Genomic DNA, 18,176 nt, shown 5'->3' on the forward strand with positions numbered 1-18,176 from the left:
TAATCACGCAGGGGAGGGAAGTATCATCGGGACAGGCCCATAGCAACTGTGCATGCCTGAATTTTATTGTTGCTGGTGTTGTTTGGTGTCTTGTGTTTGTTTTCTTTTCTTTTTTCTTTTTACTGAGAGCCAATAGATCATAGCAGCTAGAGTGTTGGAACATAGGAAACTGCCATATATTGAGTCAGACCATTGGTCTATCTAGCTCAGTAATGTCTACACAGATTGGCAGCGGCTTCTCCAAGGTTACAGGCAGGAATCTCCCTCCCTATGTTGGAGATGCTGCCAGGGAGGGAACTTGGACCCTTCTGCTCTTCCCAGGGTGGCTCCATCCCCTTCCAGTACTATCTTCCAGTGCTCACACATTGTCTCCCATTCATATGCAGCCAGGGCGGACCCTGCTTAGCTAAGGGGACAAGTCATGCTTGCTACCACAAGACCAGCTCTCCTTTCCTGGACTTTGACTAGGGAAACCCAGGTTTAAATATGCACTCAGCCATAAAGATTGCAAGTATAACTTTGGGCTCTTGTTATTCCTCAGTGTAACCTACATCACAGGGTTGGTGTGAAGATAAAGTGGGGAGAGACAACTGAGCTCTGGAGTAAAAGTGGGATGATAATAATACAGATTTTAATTTTTTATTATTGCTTAACTACAACTCCCATCACCCCCAGCTACAATTTATTGTGGGTGAGGATGATGGGAATTGTAGTCCAGCAACATCTGGAGTACCACAGATTGAAAACTCCCAGTATAAGCCAGCCAGGAGGCTTTACACACAGGGCTTCTACTCTGAATCTCCTTCGGGAGAGGGTGTGTGCATTCTCACACCAACCCAACTTACCCCGAAGTCCCTTCAAGATTCTGGGACCCACTACACACACAAATTGGGCTTTGTCTTGCAAATTCTAGTTTATCTCAAGATATTTCCGGGTTTTAAAAATGCTGGTTTTAAGCTTCTTTTTCTGAAAATGCCGGAGCAAAGAGGGAGAGGCACCGATGTAGAATCATTAGCATGATAAGAGGGCTACTCTCTTTACAAATGCAGATGCAGCTCTTCAATACTCTCTCCCTTTCCCGCCTGCCCCCCCATTGGCTAGAAGGAAAACACAGAGGCATGCCATGTGAACTTGCATCAAAAGCAAACCTGAGAGCAGAGGGGAGGGGGTGCTTCCCTCCATGCCGCAAGTGTAATTTGAAGTGGCTTCGCCCAACATTTACCCCTGCAGCATGAAGCCATGTACAAATAACTCTCAGGGGACTTGCAGCAGGCCCCAAGTGTCTTATTTTCTGCACCACTGGACCTCTCAGGAAGGAGTTATTAGCCTCACCTCTGCTGTGCTGTAGTGCCTCCCAGATGATGGCCAGAGAGGGTACTGCAGCTCAGCAACAAAGCCTGGCCAGGTGACCTGGGGAGCCAATCAGGGCTTGACAAGCTCTATATAATGGCCACTTCTGGCTTAGTTCCTCAGTCTGAAAAGTCTATATGGCACTAGAGTGGACATATATACTCTTGTGCCTGGTATTGACAATGCATCTGCTTCTGACCCCTTCTGGTGTTTCCCCCCGCTGCTTTTGACCTTGACGTTGGCCATACCTAACTATGTATTCACCTCTGGCCCTTCCAGTTGGCTGCTTGCAGGCCTGACCATGTAAGGCCTTTCAGTTGGCACTCTGTGGGTCCTTGACAGACAGAAATGCAGGATAGATATATTTCAAAACAAATATTTTTCTCCCTCTCACATAACACTAGAACAAGGGGTCATCTCTCATGAAACTGATTGCCAAGAGGTTTAGGACTGACAAAAGGAAGTACTTTTTCACACCATGCATAATTAACTTATGGCACGCTCTACCATAAGAAGTGGTGACAGCCAACAGCCTGGATGGCTTTAAGAAGGGTTTAAATAAATTCATGGAGGAGAGGTCTATCAACAGCTACTAGTCGGAGGGCTGTGGGCCACCTCCAGCCTCAAAGGCAGGATGCCTCTGAGTACCAGTTGCAAGGGAGTACAACTCATGCCCTCAACTCCTGCTGTAGGCTTCCAGCAGCATCTGGTGGGCCACTGTGTGAAACAGGATGCTGGATTAGGTGGGCCTCGGGCCTGATCCAGCGGGACTGTTCTTATACACTAAATAAAGCACCACTTCACACCGATTCTATCTTGCAAATGTCCCCCCCACCCCAACTCTGTCTTGGCATTATGAGGTAAACATATTTATTTATTTTATTTATTTAAAATATTTTATACCCTGCCGCTCCAGAACAATACTGCTTGGGGCAGCCCACAATAGTAAAAGTCATATCAAATTTATAACAATAAAACACAACATAAAAATTATTTATGTCACTATGCAATGGCCTCACAACATGTAATTCTGCCCTAAGCCAAATACATTTCACAAGACCAAGAGGAAAATTGAGTAGCCGAAGGGAATGTGAAAGGGTATCTCCTTTTTTAATCAAAGACGAGGACATTCTCAAGCTTGATGACAGAGTGTGCAGCAGGGGGGCCCTGGTGATTAAGTGCGTAATTCCAGCAAGGACATTTCTCCGCTCTAATTAATACCATTGTTAGCTATTTGTCTTGCATTAGTTTGGATGAAAACATTTTCCTGACTCCGGTGATCTTTGGGAAAAGGGCAAAGAAATATTTCAATTACTTTTTGCTGATATTGCCGGTATAGAATGGTTTGTTTCAGATGATATGTCTTGCAACACAAATCTGTCCCATGCCAATGAATACATAATATTATCGAACATTTCAGGGCACAAAACATTTCACAATTAAGTCATTTATCACTGAGCTCCGTGGTTTTCAAAGTTGGTGTCTTCAGGGATTCATTTTTCACAACAGCCCCTCTCTTGAAGAACCCCTGAGCGCTTGATACAGACCCCCTGGTGCACTGCAGAGGACTCAAGGGCATGTTCTAGGGCAGTGATGCAAAACTTTGGTCCACCTGCAGTTTTTGGACTACATCTCCCATCATTCCCCACCACAGTGGCCAACAGTCAGGGATGATGGGAGTTCTAGTCCAACAACTTCAGGAGGGCTGCAGTTGTGCAGCCCTGTTTTAGGGGGTACACTCCACACTAGCCAGGTCTATTGTAGGACGTTGCCTGAACTGCGGTTTGAAGTGCAATTTGAGCACTTTTAGGGAAATTTGAAAGGGAACTTCCAGGAAAAGGAGAGCTTGCCCTTACTTGCTCTCTGCTGCCCCATTCAGCTTCCTGTTGGGGCGGCGTGTATCCCAATAACCCCCTGGGCGGCATCAGTGTGGGCGCCATGTGTGTGCTGAAGCTGCGTGGGTGTGTGTGTGTGGGTTAATGGGATGTGTTGTGCCACCCAACCGGAAGCTGAATGGAGCAGCATAGAGCAGGTAAGGACCTGCTCTCCTATTCATGGAAGTTACCTTTCAAATTTAATCATTAGGAAGGGGGTTGAAAATAAAACTGCTAATATTATAATGCCCTTATACAAAACTATGTTGTATGGAGTACTGCATACAATTCTGGTCACCACATCATAGGAGTCTATACCGAGCCAGACCATTGGTCCATCTAGCTCAATATTGTCTACACAGACTGGCAGTGGCTTCTCCAAAGCTGCAGGCAGGAATCTCTCTCAGCCCTATCTTGGAGACGTCAGGGAGGGAACTTGGAACCTTCTGCATGCAAGCACGCAGATGCTCTTCCCAGAGCTGCTCCATCCCCTAAGGAGAATATCTTACAGTGCTTGCACATGTAGCTTCCCATTCATATGCAACAAGGGTGGACCCTGCTTAGCAAAGGGGACAATTCATGCTTGCTACCACAAGATCAGCTCTCCTCCCATCTAAAAAAGGACATTGTAGAACTGGAAAAGGTGCAGAAGCGGGCCACCAAGATAATCAGGGGCCTAGAGCACCTTTCTTATGAGGCAAGGCTACAACATCTGGGGCTGTTTAGTTTAGAAAAAAGATGACTGTGGGGAGACATGATAGAGGTCTGTAAAATCATGCATGGTGTGGAGAAAGTGGAGAGAGAGAAATTCTTCTCCTTCTCACATACTGTAATACTAGAACCAGGGGTCATCCCATGAAATTGATTGCCAGGAAATTTAGGACCAGCCAATGGAGTTACTTTTTCACACAACACATAATCAACTTGTGGAATTCTCTGCCAAGAGATGTGGTGACAGCCAACAACCTGGATGACTTCAAGAACGGTTTGGATAACTTCATGGAGGAGAGCCGTTAGCGCCATTCTATCAACAGTTACTATTTGGAGGGCTATAGGCCACCTCCAGCCTCAAAGGCAGAATGCCTCTGAGTAGCAGTTTCAGGGGAATAATAGCAGGAGAGAGGGCATGCCCTCAACTGCTGCCTGTGGCTTCCAGCGGCATCTGGTGGACCACTGTGTGAAACAAGATACTGGACTAGATGGGCCTTGGGCCTGATCCAGTAGGGCTGTTCTTATGTTCTTAAATTTCCTTAAAAGTGCTCAAACTGCGCTTCAAACTGTGGTTCGGGCACATCCCTAGTCTCTTGGGTCTCATCATGAACCTTTGTGAAAGAAGAGCATGGCCTGGACACACTCAGGAGTAGGGCTGGCCCAAAATAACCCACCAATCTTCACGTCCTCATTCACAGGCTGTGAATATGGCAGATAATTTTTAAAAGGGTGGGAGCCAAAGTTCAGGGGTGAGGGATAAACTCAACCCTCCTGTTGGCAGCTATTTTATCCTCAAGAGCAGGGATGCTCAACTTCAGCCCTCCTGCAGATATTGGCCTACAGTTCCCATAATTCCTGGCTATTGGCCACTGTGGCTGGGGATTATGGGAGTTGTAGTTCAAAAACAGCTGGGGGGCCTAAGTTGAGCAGGCCTGCTCAAGAGCCTCTTGGGCAATGTTACATCATTGCACTGTCACCATAGCCTGATTCAGACAGTTTGTTGAACACTTGTAAAACAAATGTACAGAATACATAGGTGCAGATCGGTTAAAACAGTTAGTTATTCACATGTTTGTTTATTTATTTTACATTTATATCCTGCTCTTCCTCCAAGGATCCCATGGTGTACATTGTATACCCAGGTGTACATGGTTGTTTATCCTCACAACAATCCTGTAAGGTAGGATAGCCTGAGTGATACATGCCTGGCCCAGAGTCACCCAGTATGCTGAACACAGGTACAGCAGTACACTTACAATTTGTTCCATGCATGTGAGGTGTTCAAATGTATCCGCAGGGATGCGATAGAGGCATCCCACTCCCAGGCTGACAGTGCTTCTGCTGTCAAGGAGAGTGAAGGTCTCAGGGAAGGAGGACATCAGACCGAGGAAGAGGGAAACACTCCCTTAGCAGGGACCTCTTCCTTGGGCGATGCGCCCATATCCTCTTGCACAGAGGACACTCCTTCAGGGGGCGGGGGACTCCTAGTAGTGGGGGATTCAATCATTAGGGGCATAGAGATATGGGTCTGTGACCCACATGTAGACCATACGGTGACTTGCCTGCCTAGTGAAAAGGTTGCAGATGTCATGCTGTGTCTAGGTAGGCTGTTAGGGAGTGCTGAGAAGGAGTCCACTGTTGTGGGGCACGTTGGCACCAACGATGTTGGGAAATGCAGTTGGAAGATCCTGGAAAAGCCAGATATAGGCTGCTAGGTAGCATACTGAAGTCCAGGACCTCCAGGGTAACATTCTCTGAAGTGCTTGCTACCTGTTCCATGGGCAGGGACAGCGAGACACGTGGATGAGATGGTGGTGCCGGGAGGAGGGATTTGGATTTGTTAGGCACTGGGCCACATTTTGGGGAAAGTGAAGCCTGTACAAAAGGGACGGGCTCCACTTGAACCAAGATGGAACCAGACTGCTGGTGTTTAAAATCAAGAAGTTCGCAGAGCAGCTTTAAAATGAGGCCTAGGGGGTTGCCGACAGGAACTGGATGGTATCTGGTACGGCCAGCAAAATCCCCTAAGGTGCGAGGGTGCACACGCTTAGGATAAACCAGAAGGGGGCAGAGCACAGCCAGGAGTTGAACCAAAGGAAACACAGGACAGCTTGCCAAATAGGTCAAATGATGGTAAGGGGGATAGCACACGCCAACACCAGGTGAGGGACTTGGCATATAGGTGTCTCTATACCAATGCCAGAAGCCTCTTGAGTGAAGATGGGTGAGCTGGAGTGCTTGGTTACTAATGAAAACATAGATAAAGTAGGTGTAATGGAAACCTGGTGGAATGGTGAGAACCAGTGGGACACTGTTATTCCTGGATATAAAATCTACAGAAGGGAAAGGGAAGGGAGGACTGGGGGAGGAGTAGCACTGTATATCCAAGAAGGGATAGATTCCATTAAGCTAGAAAACCGAGGTGGACCGGAGTCCTCCACAGAATCATTATGGGTAACATTATGAGGACTGAAAGGAAATGTGTTCCTAGGGACATGCTATCTCCCTCCGGATCAAAACGCTGAGAGTGATCTGGAGTTGGAGAGGCAAAGAAGAGAAGCATCAAAGAGAGACAGGGCAGAAATAATGGGTGACTTCAACTACCCACACATAGACTGGGTAAATTCACATTCAGGAAATGACAGAGAGGTCAAATTTCTAGACAAGCTAAATGACTGTGCTTTAGAACAGTTAGTCATGGAACTAACCAGAGAGATGGCGACCTTGGACTTAATCAGGACCTGGTGTGAGATGTCAGCGTTGCAGAACCATTGGGTAGCAGTGACCAATTCAGCATATATTTTATTTCATTTTATTTAGTACATTTATATACCACCCTATACAAAAAAGTCCCTGGGCAGTTCACAATATAAAACCATTAAAACATTAACATAATTAAAACAATTTAAAAAACAATGAAAACTCTAAAACCAAAACTTTAAAACCATAAACTAACCTGATTAAACAGGTATGTCTTTAGGTCCTTCTTAAAAACATTCAGAGAAGGAGAAACTCTAATTTTGTTAGGAAGCACATTCCAGAGTCCCAGGGCAACTCTAGAAGGCCTAGTCTCGAGCTGCCACCAACCAAGCTGGTGGCAACTGCAACCAGACCTCCCCAGATGATCTTAACAGGCGGTAGGGTTGACGAAGAAGAAGGCACTCTCTTAAATACCCCAGAGCCAGCTTGGATGGCTTTAAAAGGGGCTTAGACAAATTCATGGAGGACAGGTCTGTCAATGGCTACTAGTCTGGTGGCTGTGAGCCACCTCCAGCCTCAAAAGCAAGATGCCTCTAAATACTAGTTGCTGGGGAACAATAGCAAGAGAGAGGGCATGCCCTTTCCTCCGTGTGGGCTTCTCAGAGGCCTCAATGCCAGTTGCAGGGGAGCAACAGCAGGAGAGAGGGCATGCCCTCAACTCCTGCCTGTGGCTTTCAGCAGCATCTGGTGGGCCACTGAGCGAAACAGGATGCTGGACTAGATAGGCCTTGGGACTCATCCAGCAGGGCTGTTCTTATGTTTATTTCCATCATTCTTCTTGCTTCTGCAAGCCATGCGGTTATGCAAAAAGAGCTATGCAGCATACTGAAGCTAATCCTTTGCCAATAGAGACCACATTCACCCCTCCAGCCTTTCGGCTTCTGAGATTTAACTGGACCTTGCTTCATGTTTTGAAGCTTATCTTTGCCGCTTGAAGGACAATATCTTTTGGACTTTGCCTTTACAGGTTTATGGTCTAATTATTCATACCTTATTGATTTGTTTTTAATGTTCTTGGGTCTTCAAATTTTATTGATTTTAGCAAGTGATCTCGCCGCTGCTATTATCTTGTTAGATATATTTGATTGCATTGTACACTGCCTTGGGCATCTATATGGCAGTCTTGCAGTTTATAAATATTAAAAGTAGAAACTGAAAAATGGAGCAGTCATAAAGCTATAAAAGCTTTTTAAAATGAATGCTGAGATTCTCAGATTGCAGAATTTCACATGTTATATGAAAATTTGCACTGGCATAATGAAACAACAAAAAAGTGGAAATATTTGCGGCTAGGAGTGTGTGAAACTTGTCCCTTTATTTCCACAGGTATTTCTATCTTCCCACATGCTTTGACTTCCTTATGTTGGCGCTTGCAACATCAGGTGCACAACTGTGGCACACCTCCTATGTTTTAAAGGGAACTTTTGTGCAATAGTGCAATTCTGAAAATCCCTGTGATTTATCGCAGCTATGTGATCTCCTTGTGCAAGGTTGTTGTGCAAATGCACCATTAGGATGCCAGCCATGGACAAAGATAAAGATGATGATAGAGACTCCTGCCTGCAGCCTTGGAGAAGCTGCCGCCAGTCTGGGTATACAATACCAAGCTAGATGTACCAATGGTCTGACTTGGTATAAGCAGCTTCCTATGTTCCTAGGAAGAGCATGATGGCTGGTTAGCAACCTAGCTTCCCTGCTCCTTACCTCCTAAAGAACTACTTTAATATCACATGGAGAATGAAAGTCCCACTAAAGAGAGAGCATCTACAGATGGACTTGTAGCTAGTCTGTTTGCAATTATCAGGAGTGAGGGAGGATCTGGTGGTTGTTACAACATCTGTATGGGTTTGACAGAAAGTGGAGTTGGAGGTTTGTGCCAGAGATAAAAGCTGGCCCAAGCTGAAAGCAACAAAGCTGTGAAGAGGGGTTGCTTGATATTCCAGATAATAACTAGAAGCCTTCTCAGTTTGGTGATGGTAGAGCTGCTGCTGAAAGCTTTTAGTGAGGCTACCAGAAAGAGGTCATCTCACCATCAGCTGGCGAACTTCCACTGACACTCCTGTTAATAATAGATGCAACCCCTGGGACTGATTCGTTCAGTCTGCTTGTCTAAGGAAGGGGTAGCATATGCCTGAATCTGCTTTTTATGCTACCCATGATGAACCCAGAAAACACTTTCCTGTACATTTTCTCTTCTTCAAAAATGTTTTGTTCTAGTTTTTAATATAAAATAACTCTTAATAAACAAGAGGCACACCAGAGCTGTCACAAACAGTGCTTCCCCCATTTCTGCCAAATTTGCAGGTGGTGAAATTGGGGAGCATTTTGACAATTTGGGGCAGGGGTGTGTGAAATATGTGTTCCTTATCAGTTGCAAACTGCTCTGGGTGTCTACCAGCCACCATTTTTGGCCTACTTTCTTTAAAGAAAGTAAACTTATGAGATCACCCAACTTTCTGTGTGTGTCCCCCTATCTACTTCTCAATGCCTGGACCAATTTGAACCAAATTTAGTACTGTTGTAGAGACACATAGGGATACCTCAACAGTGTAGTTTGTGAGGATGCTATCCACCCAGATTCAAGATGGCGGATACATGAACATTGGAAACGAAAGTGGGCTAACTTGTGGACAGCCAAACTAATTTGAACCAAATTTGGTACAGTTGTAGGGACACACAGACACACCTTAAACGTCATACTTTGTGATGATGCTATCTACCCTGACTCAAGATGGCAGATACATGAACATTGGAGGCAAAAGTGGGCTAACTTGTGGACCACCTAACCGATTTGAACCAAATTTGATACAGTTATAGCAAGCGACACATAGGGACACCTCAACAGCATAGTTTGTGATTATGTCATTCACTCCAATTCAAGATGGTGGATGCATGAATGTTTGAGGCAGAAGTTAGTAATTATCTATTAAGATTATAGTGAAAGGAAAGTAGGCAGATTAGTTCTTACCAGAACTTCATGTTATGCCACATAAATCTCCTATAAACAATGTGGAAATGGTGAGCCTCAAATTTCATGCAGGATCATTCTTATAAGAAAATTTATAACTCAGCCCTAAGACTTAGTTACCTAACAGGAGCCCTACTCAGATATCATGTTGTACAAGTGTACAGATGACTGCACACTCATACATATTTTTGTGTGAATGACTGAATCTGTATTCATTTTAAAACTAAATCTGGGTACAGGCCCTTCAAGTGCCTGGTACAGATAGGTAGTGTACTGCTGAACCTGTGTTCAACAAAATGTGCGAAAAACTGTGCCTGTGTACACTGTATGCTTGATCCTCATTCAGACATTCAGAAGTCCCACTCAGCTTACCACTTGGAAGTCAATTACTCTCCTCTGCCGGGTGGGTCAGTCACACTACAGCCTCCATCTCAAGAGACAAAAGCTGTAAGCACGATTGCTCACCTTCCCGTGATCAGGAGAGTGGCACTGCTCTCTGAGCACCCATATGATGAGTATGCAGTGTACAGCCCGCTTAAGATACAGAAGATAATATGGGTATGCAATACTAATTCCTGCGATTGGCCAGGGTGCTTTCCAGATTACACCCTGCAACAGGGTCACGACAAATCCCTGAAGTGTGCTTCCACACTCCCTGTGTTGTGACATCGCAGTCCCTACGCTGACAGCAGGATACTGTTCACATTTCCAATGCCTTGTTCCGAATTTAATCGCTGCGATATAGTGCTATGATGTCATGTATCCGGCGTAAAAAGGTTGCTGTTTTTTCGGGTTGTTGGTTTCTACGAGACTGCTCCCCCTGCTGTTTATGTTCCAAATGTGATTTGCCTGAACGGAAGCATTTTGCTGCTGTTGAGCAGCTAATCTGGAAAGTGCCCAGCAGTATGAAGCTTCTGGATTGGCCAGGCCTCCAATTAAATCCAGGAGACTGGTCTTCTGGTCGTGCTGGAATGGAGCCGTACCTTCTGCACTTCAAGATGCAACTCGCCCAGCCCCTGACCCCAGGGGCCCTGAGATGGAGGACACATTATCCAGGTTTCTCATAGGCCCAGCCTGGCCTTGTCACTTCTGCTGTCTTGCCAGCTGCTGGGTTCTGAGCCTTTCAGTACAGAGTGCCAGAAAGGCAAGAATTTCCTGTCCTTGAAATAAAAACTCCACTCTGGCCCCTGACAGGGTTGGGGAGAAAGGCGAACCTGGGAAAGTCTGCAGCTGCTCCTTTCCCCCGCCATTACAACCTTTACAAAATGGCACCTTCTCTGGGCCGAAATCACTGGCCAGAGGCCCTTCTCAGGAGGGTTGCATGACTCAGTCATGAAAACATCCCACATCATCTTTGTACCAAAGAAAACTATCTCAGCTTCTGATATTCGCCCCCAACTCCTACACGAAGCATCCTATTGATTAAGAAAATAATCCTCACTCCTCTTCTTTCTCTTTCAAACAATGCTCCTATTGGGCAGTACACTCTGCAGCAGAACAAAACAACTGTTCAGCCACAATCTACAGTACACACACATGGAGAATAAGTGAGCCAAAGAAATCAGCAGCATTTCACAATCTGTTCCAGTGCCTGGGAGGATCACGAAAACTTTGGTTAGATGCACTGTTTTCTTCTCATCGCTCCCACTCGTTCACATCCCCATATTCAGCTGCTTTTATACAGAACACATTGAAAAAGTATAAGGGTGAAGCTACATGACCACACATAACCTTGTTGATTTGTTCCATTTTATGTATTTATTTAGCAATTTGGTTTTTTTAAGAGCTGAGCTGAAAGGCCCCCCAATTTCTCTGCCTCATTCACAGGTGGTGAAATTGGGGGTGGGATTCACAATCTTCCAGAGTGTCAGTGAAAGCTGGCTGAACTTACTAGCTTAAGTGCTTTTCCTATGGGCTGACGTCGTCTTCCTCCCACACTCACATCATTCACAGGGGAATTGTGGGAAATGAAAAAATGGTGGTTGCCAGCCCACAGGAGAAGCACTGCCTCTATGAAACAGCTGGAGATGGTGGGAGAAAAGTGAGCCAGGGAAGAAGTTTCAGTGCACTATTCACACCGACCCCATATCTCCCAAATATTGACCCGAACGTTTTCCATGGAGAATTTTGGCTCATTTTTATTTTTAAAACAACATTACAAGCAACAACAAAACACATATTATGCTCTAAATTCACACTTTTTTTTGTACATTTCTATTCCACTCTTCCTCCAAGGAGCCCAGAGCCATGTACATGGTTAAGTTTATCTCCACGACAACCCTATGAGATATGTTAGGCTGAGAGATGAAGGACTTGCCTAGAGTCACCCACTGGTGACTAGGGAAGAGGAAACAGAAAACGGGGAGGGAAAGAGAAAAAGGACTGATGTTTATGGTAGTACTTAACTGAGCTTAAGCAGATGTCTTGTGTTGTGTGCGCTGGCCATGATTTCTACAAGCTCAAACGACTTAAAAGATCTCTGTATACCACTGAAATGTCATAGCAGAGATCTTGACTTATGGTTCTGTGTTGGAGATGGGCCAGTTTGACTGATATTCCCGCCCAACACTCGATGAGAAGTGGGGGTGTGAAGTTTCCCTACCACACCTAACGAACAATTCCCACGGCCATATAGTGATGCGAGACTAATATCTGCAGCGGAAATACTACTTTTTAGCATATTGTTGTAAACCACTCAAAGTGCATTTTGGGTGGTATGCAGATTTGTTAATAAACAAACAAACAAACAAACAAACAAACAAACAAACAAACATCCACTACACCAGGGATTCTCAGCCTTGGGTCCCCAGATGTTATTGGACTTCAGCTCCCATAATCCCCAGGCCCAATGGCCTTTGGCTGAGAATTATGGGAGTTGAAGTCCAACAACCCATGGGGACCCAAGGTTGAGAACCCATGCACTACACAATTTGATTGCACATTCAGCCCCCATGCAACTTTGGGGTGGTAGGGATGGCATGCCATGGCTGAGGGAACACATGCGCGCCCTCGCTTCTGATTGCACAATAGGTAGCACTGACTGAACTGTCCACTGTCTGTTAGCATTTCCATTTGTGCTTGGATGGAGTGACAGGACAGTTTTTCACACGTGGTAGAAAGCACACACACCTCAGAATTCATGTCACTGCCAAAGTTTGGGACTCATTTTCCACCACATCCCATTATACCAAGTATAGTCTGAGGGAGGCAGGTTGCCTCCTTGTCTTAAGGAGGCAATTATTAGGCCACTTCTGAAGAAGAATGCCTTGGATCCCTTATTGTTGAGCAACTACAGGCCTGTCTTCAACCTTCTGTGGCTGGGCAAGGTAATTGAGAGGGTGGTGGCCTCCCAGTTCCAGACAGTCTTGGAAGAAACTAATTATCTAGACTCATTTCAGACTGGCTTTCGGGCAGGCTATGGAGTGGAGACTGCTTGGTTGGCCTGATGAATGATCAATTGGGAATTGACAGAGGAAGTATGACTCTGTTGGTCCTTTTAGACCTTTTAGCAGCTTTCAGTACTATCAACCATAGTATCCTTCTGGAGCGTCTGAGGGGGTTGGGAGTGGGAAGCACTGCTTTGCAGTGGTTCCGCTCCTACCTCTCGGGCAGGTTCCAGATGGTGTCCCTTGGAGACTGTTGTTCTTCAAAATCTGAACTTCGGTATGGTGTCCCTCAGGGCTCCATATTGTCTCCGATGTTGTTTAACATCTACATGAAACCGCTGGGAGAGATAATCAGGAGATTTGGTGCAGGATGCTATCAGTATGTTGATGACACCCAAATCTATTTCTCCATGTCAACAACATTGGGAGAGGGCATAACCTCCCTAAATGCCTGCCTGGAGGTGCTGATGGACTGGATGAGGGATAACAAACTGAGGCTTAATCCAGATAAGACGAAGGTACTCATTGTGCGGGGTTGAAACTCAGGAGATGAGTTTGATCTGCCTGTTCTGAATGGGGTCACACTTCCCCGGAAGGAACAGGTACACAGTCTGGGGGTGCTTCTGGATCCAAGCCTCTCCCTGGTGTCTCAGGTTGAAGCAGTGGCCAGAGGTGCTGTCTATCAGCTTGAGCTGATATGCCAGCTGTGTCCATTTCTTGACCTCAGAACAGTGGTACATATGCTGGTAACCTCCAGACTGGATTACTGCAATGCGCTCTATGTGGGGCTGCCCTTGTATGTAGTCCAGAAACTACAGTTGGGCCAAAATGCGGCAGCTGGGTTGGTCTCTGGGTCATCTCGGAGAGACCATATTACTCTTGTATTGATACCATTGAGATGATGATGATGATGATGATGATGATGATTTTACATTTATATCCCGCTCTTCCTCCAAGGAGCCCAGAGCGGTGTACTACATACTTGAGTTTCTCTTTCACAACAACCTTGTGAAGTAGGTTAGGCTGAGAGAGAAGTGACTGGCCCAGAGTCACCCAGCTAGTTTTATGGCTGAATGGGGATTTGAACTCAGGTCTCCCCGGTCCTAGTCCAGCACTCTAACCACTACACCACGCTGGCTCTCATCAGATCATCAGGAGAGGTTCATCTGTAGTTGCCACTGGCTCGTCCGGTGGCTACTTGGGGACGGGCCTTCTCCGCTGCTGCCCCAAAGTTCTGGAATGCGCTCCCTGCTGCAATAAGAGCCTCCCCATCTCTGACAAATTTAAAAAAGTCTTTAAAGATGCATCTGTTCACCCAGGTTTTTAATTAAATACTTTTTAAATAGTTTTAACATTGTTTTAAAATATGTTTTTACAATTTTAAATTGTTGTCATGTTTTAACCTTCTCTGTTGTCATTTATTTTGCTTTGTTGTAAACTGCCCAGAGATATAAGTTTTGGGAGGTATAAAATATGTTAAATACATTAATAATAATAATAATAATAATAATAATAATAATAATAATAAATAGTCAGTCTTCTGGACTTCCATAAGCCTCAACACTAGACATCTCCATGCATGAGCCAAAGGAAGAGGGCATTTATTCCCATTAGACTGTTTAGTTTCATTACACATTTCAGAATCTGAGAATTCCTGGGTATTTGCCATTAACGTCACCCATAGTACTGGCTTATTCATGTTATTTATTGCCTTCCAGCATAAGGGCAGACTTTGTCACTTTTACTCTGGTTTTCCATAGGTGCTATTGTCCTGTTTAACTTCTTCTTTTTAAGCCATTACATTGTGCGTCACTTTGAGTACTTCTGGTGGAGAATGTGACTGATCAATCCATCAAACAAATAAATTGCACCAGCAAACTGAGCGTGACTTTGGACGCTGAGATGCCAACACCGGGGAGTGGCCAGCAAAGCCATCATGGCACATTGACTCGGGTAGAGAGGAGTACAGGGGCAGGGTACGATATGGCAGAAAGGGAAGGACCATAGCTCAGTGTCAGCACATTTGCTTTGCATGCAGAAGGCAATGGGTTCAAACCCTGGTGTCTCCAGGTAGGGTTGGGGAAAACTATTTGATTCCTAGATTATTACTCTCTTTCCCTTCAGTTTGACAATGGATTGGTTTAGACCAGGGATTCCCAACCTGTGGTACTCCGGATGTTGCTGAAGTACAACTCCCATCCTCCCCACCTACAATTTATTGGCTGAGGGTGCTGGGAGATGCATCATCTGAGCTACATCTCCCACCATCCTGCAGCTGAGGGTGATGGGAGATGTAGCTCAGCGACATCTGGAGGACCCCAGGCTGGGAACCCCTGGTTTAGATGATATCTGACTGACCCATGTGATTAGTAAGGGGGACGGGACACCTTCCACAGACATCTCAATATCATCCCAGAACACCCCTTTATCACATGGGGGTAGGCTGTTCATGCAAATTGCTGTGGAGCCGCCATTCAGATAAAGAGCCCACCCCACCCATGTGATAGAGAGATCTGTTATATTCACAGAAGACTTCCAATGGGTCTGCTTTCGGTATGTCCCCTTTCTAATCTAACAGGCCACAAAGATATAGTCTGAACTAGCCCAAAGAACTAGCCCAAAGAACTAGCCCATTTTGTGCATATCAAAAACTCGCATGCTCCACCAGCTTACGTTGGTCCAACAAAAGATATTTGCCCCGGCCTCAACATGCCAGTCACTTTCTGATGGACTCTGACAGCCATGCAAGTGAGTTTTATTTGCAAAATAAAAAAGCATTCGCAGCTGAAGATTCTCTATGTACATGTGAACAGGAAGCTAGCTTTGCAGGCTGTGAGGTGCAGGGTAGATACGCAAGAGGGTCTCGGGATGAGACCACATTGGTTGCTGCAAGGCAAACTGTGGCCAGCTTGTCCAAGTAGGCTGACATCAAAGAGAAGCTGAAAGGGATGGAGAAGGCCTCGGAAAAGAAAACTGCTCAACAGCCCCCCTTCCTGGGATCAGATATGCCTATGGTTTTGCACCTCCTAGTGCTACTGTGGGCAAGCCTGTAAAGGGATTGGGGACGTGGAGGTGGGTGACGGAGAAGGGAGATTCCAAGAGTTTGCTTTTAACAGAGAAGCAGCCAAAACACATAGAGAATTCCCTCTTCCTATTCCTAGCACGTGGACAACAATGGAGAAAGAGAAAGCAGGAATACAGCCTTGCCAGTTCTCTAGGAGAAGAGTGGGCAACCTTAAGGCTTGCAGAATCTACTCTCTTTAAAAAAAAACCAAACCCCAAAAACTAGAGCCCTGACTAAGAGAGTCAGATGTAAAATAATGTTGCCAGAAGCAACATGGTAGCCCAGGGGGTGGAGCCTAGTGCATCTGGGCCAGCACCAAGTTCCAAGGGGCCACCAATGGGCCACCTCCTACCTCGGCAGGCCTCAAAAAAGTTGATCTGCACAAAAGCTCTGGGCTGGCCACTGTTGGAAGCAGAATGCCGGAATGGTGGCCCTTTGCTCTCACGCTGCTCGGCTCTTCTGATGTTTTATCTTTTACCCGATAGGAAGCAGGGCGAGTAGGCACACACAGACATACTTCAGCATCTGCTTGGTGCCAAAAATGCTTCTCCTCTGGAATTGTTTACCCTCTAAAACGAAAGCCAAATAGTGCTGGATTCTTAAAATAACTTGCTGTTTGTGACACAGGAAACTTGGGGTCAAAGGCATTTATGGGGCGGGGGGAGGAGAAACTAAAGAGCCAGCTGCCTGCAGAAGTATTGCTGCTTCGAATGCTGCATAATTAATTTTTTTCCATGCATGCATTTTGTTTTCATGCTTATTCATATACTTTAATTGGAATACTTTGATTTGAATATATACCTCGCTTCAATCAGCGCTAAGTTAGATTGAATTTTTCAGGTGCCACCAGCCACAAGCAGAACCAAGAAGCTTTTCACATGGGGCTTTGGAAACCCTTTAAATTACATCTCCTCCAGATTGGAGGGGGTGCGTTCACATATCGGCTAGATTTACCCAGAAGTCCCTGCGAGTTATCAGGGAGCAGTTCACAAACAATTCAGGTTTTTTACTGTGCATTAGTGTGTAGCCCGATTTATATCCGGGGTAAAAAAACCCACTATTTGTGTCATTTTGGGGGGACAACTTCGAGTTTGCCGTAAAGCCTCCCTATAAACTCATGGTAAAATCTGCTGTGTGTAAAAGCCCCAGCTCACGTCAAAATGAGTTTTACAAAGGTCCCTCCTGGGGCAAGACAAGGGTCGTCAGCTTATTGCTTGAAGGACTTCTGTGCCATTTACAGCTGCATGACTGGCAGAAATTAAACCGGTAAAGCTCTCCTCTTCACTACTATACCTCCATGCTGCAAAAGGTTTCACTCCATGCAAAATTGTTTCAACATTGCTTCACACAGGCCAGGCCAGGCCAGGCAGCAGTATACATCATCCTTAAGCAGCTGCCTAGGGGCTCACCACTGATACCTGCCCCAAACCAATTTTTGTTGCAAAATAAAATAAAACGTTCTGCTTGGAGTCAGCAATCTAGGTTCCCCATGATGCCCCAAACATTGAGTTGTTCCAGAGCATAGTTTGTGTGGGGACATGAGGAGGAATGACTGCCAAAGAAATATGGTGGCTACCACTGGGAGTTGACATGTTTTTATGGCAGCAACCACTCCCCCCCCAGAATGACTCAATGTCCTCCCCCCCAAGGCATTGCACTGTGGGATATTAAGATGGCCCTCGTCAGGGAACTGGGCAGCAAAGGGGCCACAAAGGTAAGCTCTTTAGGGCCCCAACAAACTGGCATAGGTGTCCTATCAGATGGTGCTTTGGTGAGGGACCCCGTGAACCTGGGCTTTACATGGGAATATCTATCTATCTATCTATCTATCTATCTATCTAGATCCCGCTCTTACTCCACAGAGCCCAGAGCAGTGTACCTGGTGACATTTATCCTCACAACAACCCTGTGAGGTCAGTTAGGCTGAGAGATAAGCGACTGACTCTGAGTCACCCAGTGAGTTTCATGGCTGAATGGGGATTTGAACTCAGGTCTCTCCAGTCCTAGTCCACTACACCACACTGGCTCTCCATAGACTGATTGCTCCCATTCGATGATTGCTG

At 45.7% G+C, this 18,176-nt stretch overlaps 1 protein-coding gene and 1 long non-coding RNA gene across 3 annotated transcripts in view; one reads left to right on the forward strand and one right to left on the reverse strand.

Moving 5' to 3' along the window:
- The window catches only part of GAB2 (GRB2 associated binding protein 2), a 192,080-nt gene that overhangs the window by 49,011 nt on the left and 124,893 nt on the right, over positions 1 to 18,176 (reverse strand). The window lies entirely within an intron of this gene.
- Positions 1 to 18,176, forward strand: part of LOC128348927 (uncharacterized) — a 39,354-nt gene that overhangs the window by 2,341 nt on the left and 18,837 nt on the right. The gene's annotated exons all lie outside the window — the stretch shown is intronic.

This window comes from Hemicordylus capensis, chromosome 3 (genome assembly GCF_027244095.1).
Source record: "Hemicordylus capensis ecotype Gifberg chromosome 3, rHemCap1.1.pri, whole genome shotgun sequence".
Taxonomy (NCBI): domain Eukaryota; kingdom Metazoa; phylum Chordata; class Lepidosauria; order Squamata; family Cordylidae; genus Hemicordylus; species Hemicordylus capensis.